General features: G+C 46.0%; 1 protein-coding gene and 1 long non-coding RNA gene across 5 annotated transcripts in view; one reads left to right on the top strand and one right to left on the bottom strand.

Annotated features, from left to right (window-relative positions):
- Positions 1–4570, top strand: part of LOC119971104 — a 118526-nt gene extending 113956 nt beyond the window's left edge. The window contains exon 2 of the long non-coding RNA XR_005461743.1: positions 4201–4570. This is a non-coding gene — a long non-coding RNA (uncharacterized LOC119971104). The remainder of the gene's footprint in view (positions 1–4200) is intronic.
- Positions 1–12237, bottom strand: part of mafa (v-maf avian musculoaponeurotic fibrosarcoma oncogene homolog a (paralog a)) — a 393941-nt gene that overhangs the window by 214535 nt on the left and 167169 nt on the right. The window lies entirely within an intron of this gene.

The raw sequence follows: 12237 nt of genomic DNA, 5'->3' as shown, positions 1-12237 counted from the left end.
ACCATTTGTATGGGAAATGTCAAACGTTTATGCAGCTCTTGTACCTTTCAGAAATGGAAGACTAATGAACGCCACTTCCTCCATCAATAACACAGCTTGTTCTGCTTTCAATACTGGGCTCCTTCGCTAGGCTAGGCAGGCAGCTTACCAAGTCTACAGCACGTAACATGTACAGGAGCTAGCACTCGGAAACAATTAAGCCTAACAGCCCCAGATGTCATTGACTGGTTAGCTTCTGCACACTGTACAAGGTACCACTCGCATGGTTCAATGAGTGATCAATTTCATGAACAAACCCATTCCCGACAAAAACACATGATGGAATAACTGAAGTTATCTGTTAATTTATGATGGTTGGACTAGTGGACATTTTCTTTGACTTCTGAGCCTGATTATCTGGCAAGCAGCTGACCCGTTTAGACCAGGTCAGAGGTCGGATGCAGCCTGGGCTGCTATCATTGATTTGAGTTGGGATTATAGTGCAAGAGCTTAAAGCTAAGCAGTGTTCTTGTGGGAGATGTATCAGCCTGAATTCCCACTGCTGGCTGTTATCTAGTGCCCGCCTCTGGCCCTCAGGTAAGGACATGATCAGACTATAATACTGGAAACTTTTCTGCTTTATCTCCTTCTTGTGAGTAAGTTTTATCCTGCATTTAACTTAAAGTATGAAGATGCAGGAATGACCAAACATATCACAGTGGTTAGCATTGTTGCTGCACAGCTCCAGGGTCCCAGATTCAATTCTCGGCTTGCGTCACTGTCTGTGGGGAGTCTGCATGTTCTTCCCGTGTCTGCATGGGTTTCCTCCGGGTGCTACGGTTTCCTCCCACAAGTCCCGAAAGACGTGCTGTTAGGTAATTTGGACATTCTGAATTCTCCCTCAGTGTACCCGAACAGGTGCCAGAATGTGGCGACTAGGGGCTTTTCACTGTAACTGCATTGCAGTGTTAATGTAAGCCTACTTGCGACAATAAAATGATTATTATACTATCATTGATTTGAAGGGAGGCATGGAAAAAGAGACGAGCATTAATAGCAGTTTGCATTTCTATAGCATAAAGAAACATCCAAACGCACTTCAGGCAGGGGGGAAAATGTTGCTGACATAGAAAGTGTGAGCTTGGAGTAGCTGAAAGCTTGACCAGAGGGATTACATAGAATTGCAAAGCATTTACAGCACAGAAACACATCAATAGGCCCAGCCTAACTGCTTCGGATCTACATGAGTCTCCTCAAACCCTCCTTCATCTAAGCCAGCGATGGACAACGTAGGCTGGTGAGTGGGGTGCATGAGTGGTCCACCTTCATCTCAGTGGGCCGCAAGATTGAAATCAGGCGCAGACCAGGATCCCATGAATAAGATTAAATACATTTAATACACACCGAATATTTTATAGCGAGTTATAGAAAATGCTCAATCATTTATATATTAATAGAACTCTCATCAACTTCAAATGATAGAAACAAAATAAATATTTACACTTTGGATGCAGAGGAAGCGCACGGCTCTCACGCTCAATGTTGTGAACAATCGGCACACACCTCACTTCTCTTGCCCTTGCTTTATGTGCGAATCACTTCAGTCATATCGGTTGGAAAAAAAAATCTACGTGGTTGGAAATTAGCGGAACGTGGCAGCCCTGCATGTGGGCAACAGTCAAAAAAATGTCTCGTGGGCCGCTCTTAGAACCCAGAGGGGCCGCATGTGGCCTCCGGGTCGCAGGTTGTCCACCCATCTCAGTCTCAGCCCATCAGCATGTCCCTCTATTTCTTTCTCCCTCATGAACATGAACAAGGCAGCACGGTAGCATGGTGGTTAGCATAAATGCTTCACAGCTCCAGGGTCCCAGGTTCGATTCCCGGCTGGGTCACTGTCTGTGTGGAGTCTGCACGTCCTCCCCGTGTGTGCGTGGGTTTCCTCCGGGTGCTCCGGTTTCCTCCCACAGTCCAAAGATGTGCGGGTTAGGTGGATTGGCCATGCTAAATTGCCCGTAGTGTCCTAAAAAGTAAGGTTAAGGGGGGGGGGGGGGTTGTTGGGTTACGGGTATAGGGTGGATACGTGGGTTTGAGGAGGGTGATCATTGCTCGGCACAACATCGAGGGCCGAAGGGCCTGTTCTGTGCTGTACTGTTCTATGTTCTATGTTCGATGTTCTATGAACCTATCGAGCTTCCCCTCAAATGCATCTGTGCTATCCACCTGAGCTCCTTGTGATAGTAAATTCCACGTTCTGAAGAGGTTTCTCTTGAATTCCCGGCTGGATTTAGTGATGACAATTCTATAAATATGACCCCAAGGTTTGGGTTTCCCTCCAAGTGGAATTGTCTTCCCTATGAGCAAACCAGTAAAACCCCCATTGGTTTAAAGATACCCTGGGGGTCACCCCTGAACGTTTCTGTTCCCAGGGAAACAAGCTCAGTCTTTCCCGATGGCTATAACCTCTCAGATTTGGGAACATTGTTGTGAAACATTTTTTGCCGTAAATCTTTCTATTCCTTTCATAAGAGGTGGAAATGCTGAGGGAGGAATGTCCAGTGGGTGAGCTCGACTGTCAGTGGGGGGGGGGGGGGGGGGGGGGGTGGCTTGCGGGGGTGGGGTGTAAGTGCTAAACCTTTTGGGTACAAATAGATAAAGCGAACACATAAAGACACAACAGCATTAGATTTAGATATTATTGTCTGCAGGTTTCGGACATTCGTGGTTAAGAAATAATGAGATCATGAAAGAAAATGCTAGAAATTAATGGTCACAGTGTATAATCTGCATTTCTTGTCAGAGTAACAGCAACCGTATTAAAATACAGGAACACTTGATGAACAATAATCTGAGAGTTAGAGGTATCCAGTCTTCAGCTGGTGATGCCCTGTCAATCTGGTCCTCCAGGCCCAGGGAATTCAACTCTGCTGATAATTCTACTGTGCTGATCTCTCTTGCATTTTCTGGGTCTTGAGGTTTGGGCAGCACGGTAACACAAGTGGATAGTACTGTGGCTTCACAGCGCCAGGGTCCCAGGTTCGAATCCCAGCTTGGGTCACTGTCTGTGCGGAGTCTGCACGTTCTCCCCGTGTCTGCGTGAGTTTCCATCGGGTGCTCTGGTTTCCTCCCACAGTCCAAAGATGTGCAGGTTAGGTGGATTGGCCATCAGAAATTGCCCCTAGTGTTCAAAAAGGTTAGGAGGGGTTATTGGGTGACGGGGATAGGGTGGAGGTGAGGGCTTAAGTGGGTCGGTGCAGTACTCAATGGGTCGAATGGCCTCCTTCTGCACTGTATGTTCTATGTAATGCTATTGTCTTATTGATAGATAAATCTTCAATCAGGGCATCATGATTTGTTAGTAGCTGCCAAAGACCTGTGGCCCCTGGGGCATTTTGTTGGCAGAATTTTCCGGAAGGAGAGGGAATTAGTCCAGGCCCCAGGTGTATGTTCTTGGCACTGAATCAAGGTTTCTGTTAATCTTTCAAATGTAAAAATCTAAGTTATCCCAGTCTATTTGGCATGTTTAAATTGGTTTGAGATCGGTCTCACTCTTTTTTTATCTTAAATCTCCCCTCAGCTCAGAAGATAGAAAAATCAAAGAAGCCCCTTACTGATCCTTAGTTATGCCTCAGCGGGCAACACTTTCCTCTACGTTCGTAGTTTGTGGGTTCAAATTGCACTCCAGGAATCTGAGCTCAAATCCAGGCTAACACTAAATGATAGTGCTGAGGGAGTGCTGTCCTGTCAGATGTGCCATCATTCAGATGAGCGAAGCCAGGTCTGCCCTCTTAGGTGGGCCCTAAAAGACCCTATAGTATTATTTTGAAAAAGAACAGGAAAGTTCTGGCCAATACTTGTCCTTCAACCAAAATCGCTGAAAACAGATTATCACATTGCTACTTGTGGGAGCTTGAAGTCTGCAAATTGTCTGCCATATGTTTCACGTATTACAACACTCACTCTGTTTCAAAATTATTTCACTGCCTGTAAAGCACTTTATGACTTCCTGAGGGTCTTTCTACTCTTTATAACTCACCCATCCAAAAAGGCAACAGAAGCAACTTTAATGCCTGCTGGTTTTAAAATGCAGCAACCGGTCTGAGACTGGGAGACGTAGTTGGGATCCTCGTCAAACTGTGTCCCATTGGCACCGATGCCAAAGCAAAATAGTTCTGATGAAAAGTCATTGAACTTAAAATGTTAATTCTTCTTCTCTCTCCACAGACGTCGCCTGACCTGCCGAGTATTTCCAGCTCTTTCTGGTTTTCGACTTGCCTAAATGAGCTGGCTGGAATTACTGCGCCCCTGCATGGTTACACTCAAGCACAGAGTTCCTCTTCTGGTCGATAAAATTTAAATACTGACAGAAAGTCTCCAAGCAATCAGCTGAATCCAGATAGGTCAAAAAATATCCCCAAGGTCCAAGGGATCTGTGCGCACTTTCTGAACACAAAGATGGAACTCATGTCAAATCCAGGTGGAATGAGACTATTGAAGGAATCTCACATCGGAGAAGTCTTTGGAGTTAAGCCATTCTCGATTCGGGATTTATTCCAACAGCATTTAAGCTGCAGTAATAATACACATCTGAAATTATTTCAGGGTATTTTGTTTTGCTTCATTCCTATACCTGGAAGCCTATTCCATGAGTTGATCGCTCTTGAGTGCAGAAGGGCTTGCTGACAGCAGTCCCCGGCCAGGACTCATGTCATCTTGTCCTACGATCACAAAGAAAAAAGAACAAAGAAAAGTACAGCACAGGAACAGGCCCTTCGGCCCTCCAAGCCCGTGCCGACCATGCTGCCCGATTCAACTACAATCTTCACCATGTCCTGAGTCCGTAACCCTCTATTCCCATCCTATTCATGTATTTATTAAGATGCCCCTTAAATGTCACTGTCGTCCCTGCTTCCACCACCTCCTCCGGCAGCGAGTTCCAGGCACCCACTACCCTGTGTGTAAAAAAACTTACCTCGTACATCTACTCTAAACCTTGCCCCTCGCACCTTAAACCTATGTCCCCTAGTAATTGACCCCTCTACCCTGGGAAAAAGACTCTGACTATCCACTCTGTCTATGCCCGTCATAATTTTGTCCCCCTCTATCAGGTCGCCCCTCAACCTCCGTCGTTCCAGCGAGAACAAACTGAGTTTATTCAACCTCTCCTCATCGCTAAAAAGCTCACAGTTGAAGCTATCTTCTAAACTACTATGAACCCCTCTCTCAGGAGATTACATCCCATGCTGCAAGCCCAAACTTCTCCAGTCTTACCTCATAACCCAATCCTCTGAGCATCAGTCTTCACACTCTTTTCTGCACTACCTCAGGGACATGAATATCTCTCCCTTAATGCCTTACCAGTCAGAACTGTACGCAATACTTTAGATTTTGCCAGTCAACTAAAAAAAGGTATTTGGACTTCTAATGTATTTTTTTTAAACAATCCCAAATTTCATTAGGGTGGGATGAGAAGCATTCCTGTCTCCCCACTCTATTCACCCCACACAGGATGGTGGCAAAGTGGGATAGTAAGACCCTGACACTGTGGTCAGAACTGAGGATCACACGAGTGTGCAGCATTGAAATTCCTTCCCCGGGCTTCACAATCAGAATTGTAACCCTGTGAGGCACCTTCTCAATTTTGTCAACACGGTAGCCTCTTTTTTTTTCAAATCAAAAATTAATCCTTCTTTGAATGCATTGTTGGCGGCGGCATCGCTGCAGTGCTGAATTCCTGTGCGGAGAATGAATGATCCCTTTTAGAAACTGAGATTCCTTATTTGCCACGTACACTCTATCATAGACATAGATGCCAGGTTTGTGCATGATGGCAAATTTATCCTACTCATGAGAATGACCTTAATAACCCAGAATAATGCAATCATCATGCACTGTTAGTGTCTTCCCCACCCATGGGACACACTAATTATGTCGTGCAACTTGTGATGTTTCCTGAATATATTTGGGGAGAAAATAATTTCAGGGTTTTTGTCGATCATTCATTTGTGAGCGCTAATCAATGACTTGTTAATTATTCATTAGGATACTCTTCTTCCTTGTTTTGTTGTTTGACAGTATATTTTCTTTCCCGGCAGCTTCACTGCTTTGAAATGGCAGAAGTAGGTCTCCGTGGGACTCAGCCATCTTGAGTCCCGAATATTGCAATAGTGGGAGACTGCACTGTACATCGGATTTCATTTCCCATTTATTCCAGAATTTTAACAAACACTTGCCTCAGAATCACAGAATTTACAGTGCGGGCGGAGGCCATTCGGCCCACCGAGTCGGCCCCGGCTCTTAGAAAGAACACCCCACTTAAGCCCATACATCCCCGTAACCCAGTAACCCCACCGAACCTAAGGGCAATTCAACATGGCCAATCCACCTAGCCTGCACATCTTTGGACTGTGGGAGGAAACCGGAGCACCCGGAGGAAACCCACGTAGACACGGGGAGAACTTGTAGACTCCGCACAGACAGTGTCCCAAGCCGGGAATCGAGCCTGGGACCCTGGAGCTGTGAAGCAGCTGTGCTAACCATGGTGCTACCATGCTGCCCCTGTCATTTTACTGCCCTGATTGAAGTTCAGCACTGAGTTAGTTTGGTATTAGTTCATTTGATTTAACCCAGCTTTGCACAAAGCAGAATCCTGTTTGAAGTCAGCATATTTGGAGCTGTTAGGATGATAGAAGCAGGAGTAGGTCATGCAGCCCCTTGACTCTGTTCCGCCATTCAATTAGACCATGGCTGTTCTGTATCTAAACCCCATGGATCCTCCTTAGTTCTGTAATCTTTAATACTTTTATCGAACAAAAACCTATCAATCTTCAAATTTTCAAATTACTCACGAACCTCAATAGCTTTCGAAGGGAAAGAGTTCTGGATTTCCAATACCTTTTGTGTGACAAGTGCTTCCTGACATCATCCCAGAAATGTCCAGTTCTAATTTTAAGGTTATATCTCCTTCCTCTGGACTCCACCCCACCCACCCCGCTCCCCAACCAGAGAAAATAACCTGCATCTATCCTTTAAATGTCTTCACAAAATTGTTATGGTGCAGAAGGAGGTCATTTGGCCCATCCATTCTTTATCACTTCAAATGGAGCACCCGAAATATTCTATACTCAAGGGGTATCTCAGCCCTGGGGAATGATAATAATAATCTTTATTGTCACAAGTAGGCTTACATTAACTCTGCAATGAAGTTGCTGTGAAAAGCCCCCACTCGTCACATTCCTGAACTGCCTGTTCGGATACACGGAGGGAGAATTCTGAATGTCCAAATTACCTACCAGCACGTCTTTCGGGACTTGTGAGAGGACATCGGAGCACCCGGAGGAAACCAATGCAGACTCGGGGAGAACGTGCAGACTCCGCACAGACAGTGATCCAAGCCGGGAATCGAACCTGGGACCCTGGTGCTGTGAAGCAACAGTGCTAACCACTGTGCTACCGTGCTGCCCATAAGATTCAGAAGTTAACTGACCTGTTTTATTGCATATCATAATCTTGTGAATCCACTTCCTTTGAATACTTAAATCAAACTGTTAAAGGTCTCAAACTTCTGTCTAGCATAAGATGGCTCAGTGGACAAATGCAATCTACAGCATAGTAAGACCGACTGGCTAAGAAAATTATAGATTCAATCCCTGGTCCATTAATTCAGTTAATCTCAAGGATGGGTTGGAGTTGGAGTGTTACAATTGTCTTATTGTGGGGTGTAGAATGGCAGGGGAGAGTTTGAGTGTGTGTGGGAATGGTGGGGAGAGAGAGATGGATGGTCACCTTTAAGCACTCTGATCAGGGCTCACTGGCGTACCGAGGATCCCGATCACAATTTCGAGGTACAAAAGAACCAAATTAATTTATTTCTTGAACCTTTTATTTTCTGGGATGAAGAGTGGCAACAGATAGCTCCTCCAATTCCACTCACATCTTAAAGTCAACTGCAGCCAACTGCTCTTCTAGGGTAGATAACAGGCAACTTCTATTGCTTAGGAAGCTCACAAATTTATTAAATGTGATTTGAAGTGTCATGGAATTTACATTAAAGTGCAACTCAAAAAATAAGGAATGCTGTAGCCCATCAAAGCTGCTTTTTAAAAAAAATTTAGATTACCCAATTATTTTTTCCAATTAAGGGGCAATTTAGCATGGCCAATCCACCTACTCTGCACATCTTTGGGTTGTGGGGGCGAAACCCACGAAGACACGGGGAGAATGTACAAACTCCACAAGGACAGTGACCCAGAGCCGGGATCGAACCTGGGACCTCAGCGCCGTGAGGCAGCTGTGCTAACCACTAGGCTACTGTGCAGCCCAATAGCCATCAAAGCTGTTGATCCTTAGCTGCCTCCCCAAAGCAACCACTCAGTTGCATCAAAATGCTGCAATGGGTCAAGAAGGGAGCCCACTCCACCGTCTGAGGGCAACCAAGGGAATGGGTAATAAATGCTGGCCTTGCCCGCAATGTCCAAATGCCGATGATGAACTCAATTCAAATTTGATGACGTCAGGCAGTTTTGATGACACTCTCTGAGTGAAGTTGCACTGTTTGACAAAACCCTGCAGTGACCTCTTTCAGTTGGTATTTGGGATGAAGAAGGTGCGTTTCTGATTTCCTGTGCAAACTGCAGGCATAGTCATGAGCAGGAGGCCGCTCTGATGTGCTCGTAAATTGCTTCGGATGCAAATTTTCCCCATGATGTAAATCATGGTTAAGTTTCAACTAAAGTCCATGAGAAGGGAGTGGGGAGAGAGGAGGGAGGCAGTACTTAAGGGGTTAAAGGTTATTTCAATTTGATTGCAATCCTTCATTTATTGAAGGCCCTGCATCTAAATCAGCCCAAGTACACAGATAGAACAGATGATTGATTTTGAATTTATGAAACTACCCTGCAAAGGACAAGCAGAACCGTCGGAGAGGGGAAAATTACAGCCACACTCAATTGTCAGCCGAACCCGTGATCTTGAAGTCGGAATTGTTGGTTTTTAAATGAAGTCTCTCCTTGCAAAATAAAGCGGTGAGTTTGAGAGGTGTCTGAATGATGTCAGTGCCCTGGTGGTGGTGGTCGACTGCAGCGCAACGCCAATTGAGGCCCGTTTTCCAAACGCAACCAATTTTCTTTCCCATTGATTTCAATCAGGCAGCTAAGATGTGGGCTCCCAAGTCACTGTCACCCATTTTTCATTTACACCTGCAGCATTTGAAAATGAACAAATGGCGGCCGAATGCAGCCGTTTGAAAACCGAACATTTAAAAAATCTACTTTGATTCCCTGACCCTCCTCCGATTTATCTTTCACCTGCAGCTCACGACCAACTGAACACTGGATGACCGATGTGGGGGCGAGGGGAGTGAAGAATGACTTGTTACAGTGAGGGCAGTGAATTGGGGAGGCGTTACTGCAGGATGTGGAGACACTTCAACATCTTTTCCCTGCTTTCTCACACAGACACTGTGGTGAATGTGATTCACACCGGATTGTAATCTATACATACATGTCTGTATTGTAAGTGCAGTTACACTACCTGTCCTCCAGGGGGAGTAGCTCTGGGAATGCTCAAGTTCTATGGGGGCTCATCCCTTGGCTCTGCCCAGGACTCCTCCCCCGCAAGCTGCTGTATAAATGTCACTGCCACATGGTCAGCCGGCCAGTTCACTGTAAGTTCAATGGCTGACCGGCTGCGTCTGTTGTGAGTATATTAAATTGTTGGAACCGCTATTCTAATCCTACAAGCACGTGTCCGTAGAATTGTTGGTTCCAACAGACAACCCCCCTCACTCTGCCAATTAACAGCCTTCAGTAAATTGCAACGCCACAGTATGAAAAAGGGATTTGGGAGGAGGAGGCCATTGAGAAGTCTTGTCCCCGAATAAAACAATTGTTGGCAATTGGTGAAAAAAATTGAGTTTGTGTTGGCTTTGATGAACAAAAGGGGAATTAAAGCAGTGGCAGTCTAAATATAGGTATATACCAAGAAGGAGGCGTTTGCTTGAAGCCTGTGTACACATGTGGTCTTATTTCAGGGAAAGGGCTACGTCTTCTTGGTTGCTTCTACGGGTGTCAGATACAATCTCGTGCTTCCTGTTCTTCTGAAAGAAAATCAGAAAATCATTCTCATCCTTTAGCTGTGTGTATTTGTAAGCTGGTGCACTGTTCAATCAACTGTTTAACTCGCACAAACGGAGGGACGGGTTGAAAGATCTCTCTTCTCTGTCGTGGAGTCAATTTCACCATAAACTGGTTCCTGTTGCCATTATTAATGGTGTAATCTCTTGCTGATCTAACATTTTAAATAAATAATTTTGAAGAATTTATCAGCATCAAGCATTCCGAGTTCAGGTGGAACATGGTTAGAAGCGGAATATGAATGAATGTATAAACAAATGAACGCATAAACGAGTGCGACCCTCCTCCGCCCACTCTGAGGACCACCCGTTTTGCACCAGTTTGAGGTGTCTGACCGAGGTGGATTAAATAAACACCAAATGAGGAAGAGGATCGCCAAGCTTGTTTGACATTGGAGTCGCGACACCCAATGGAAAGAGGAGACTTTCGCATCATCGCTCAGGTGTTGTACTCAAACCCAGGCCTTGAGGTCAAAGGGTACCCGACTGGCCATCGTTACTTTTCTTTCCTCACTGAATAAAAAAATTACAACTTAGAAAAACATCTCAGGCCTCTTCACAGAGTCGCATGACGAGCCAGAGGAAGAGATTTTTAAAAATAAATTTAGAGTATCCAATTCATTTTTCCAATTGAGGGGCAATTTAGCGTGGCCAGTCCACCTACCCTGCACATCATTGGGTTGTGGGGGCGAAACGCACGCAAACAAGGGGAGAATGTGCAAACTCCACACGGGCAGTGACCCAGAGCCAGGATCGAACCTGGGACCTCGGTGCCGTGAGGCAGCAGGGCTAACCCACTGCGCCACAGTGCTGCCCACCAGAGGAAGAGATATTAGGCGGGGTGGCCAAATCTTCATCAAACACTTTAATTTTAGGGAGGGTCTTTTCCTCATGTTGACACATGGGTACGCACCACCAATCAGTGCTCCAGTGGCCAGAGTTCATGTCACAGTCTAATGAGCATTGGCAGGCTGGTTAAGTGTCATTGCCGCAACAACCTGGAGCATAGGAAGAGGATTAGGCCATTTGGCCCCTCGAGCCTGCCCTACCCAATGAGATCATGATTGATCTGTGATCAACTCCAGACATCGATATTTGCCCCGTATTCCTTTGTGCCTTTGGTGAACAGAAATCTATCCTCAAATTTTGAAATGAACAATTAACCCTGCAACAATTGCCGTTCGAGGGAGAGAGTTCCAAATTTCTATCACTCTTTGTATTTGGTTGTTTTCTTCTAATTTAACTCCTGAAGGGCCTGGTTCTACCAGCTCACTGCGTCCACCTGTGTCCAGTGAACAAACATTCAACACCTGCCTTCAACCCCCCCCCCCCCCCCCCCCCCCCCGCATTGCAAGACACCACAGCACAAGAACAGCAGGTGACTACAAACCAATTAAATCACTGTGGATACAAAGCCCTCTTGTTTAACCCTATGCCAGTAGTTGACTGGTTCCCATTGCTGAAAAAAGTGTTTGGTAGCAGCAATTCTCTGAACAGTAGCATGATTAGCTCCGTATATTTCTGCATCTAATTTTTGCTTTGCCTATTCCATTCTCAATAAACACCACCGAAGAGAGAGTGACGTGTCAATTTTATCGCTGTTTTGGGATCTTGCTGCGCACAGCATAATTGCTCCAGTCATTTACATAGTAACAGCAATCGCGTTTCAACAGGAACTCCCAACTTGGGGACCTGGGGTGGAGGGTGATGCACATGGCAGTAACGTGCAACCACTGTTTGCACTGGTTCACTGACATCCAGGAGCTTTGCCACTTTTGCGGCCTTGTGGAGTCCGTGAGCCACATCTATGTTCAATGACCTTGGTTGCATTCTCTTTTTGGTTTCATAACAACGTTGTTGTTAAAGTTTTATTTGCATTTCAGCCCCGTGCTCCTGATCTATGGGCATCCGTTGTGGAGGCGGGCGGGGAAGACGGAGGCCCTCCTCGTGACCTTGCTCCTGTGCCTGGCAAAACGTGCCATAAACAGGTCTAGGCAGCGGGCGACCGAGGGGGTCGGCCCACCGGACTGCCTGCCCCTCTTCCGCGGCTTTATTCGTGGCGGGGTGTCCATGGAGAGGGAGCACACGGTGCCCACGGGCACACTCGCGGCCTTCCATGCTCGGTGGCA

This window comes from Scyliorhinus canicula, chromosome 9 (genome assembly GCF_902713615.1).
Source record: "Scyliorhinus canicula chromosome 9, sScyCan1.1, whole genome shotgun sequence".
Lineage (NCBI taxonomy): Eukaryota > Metazoa > Chordata > Chondrichthyes > Carcharhiniformes > Scyliorhinidae > Scyliorhinus > Scyliorhinus canicula.
Note: the sequence above shows the minus strand (reverse complement) of the source record. Positions and strands in the feature narration are given on the sequence as shown.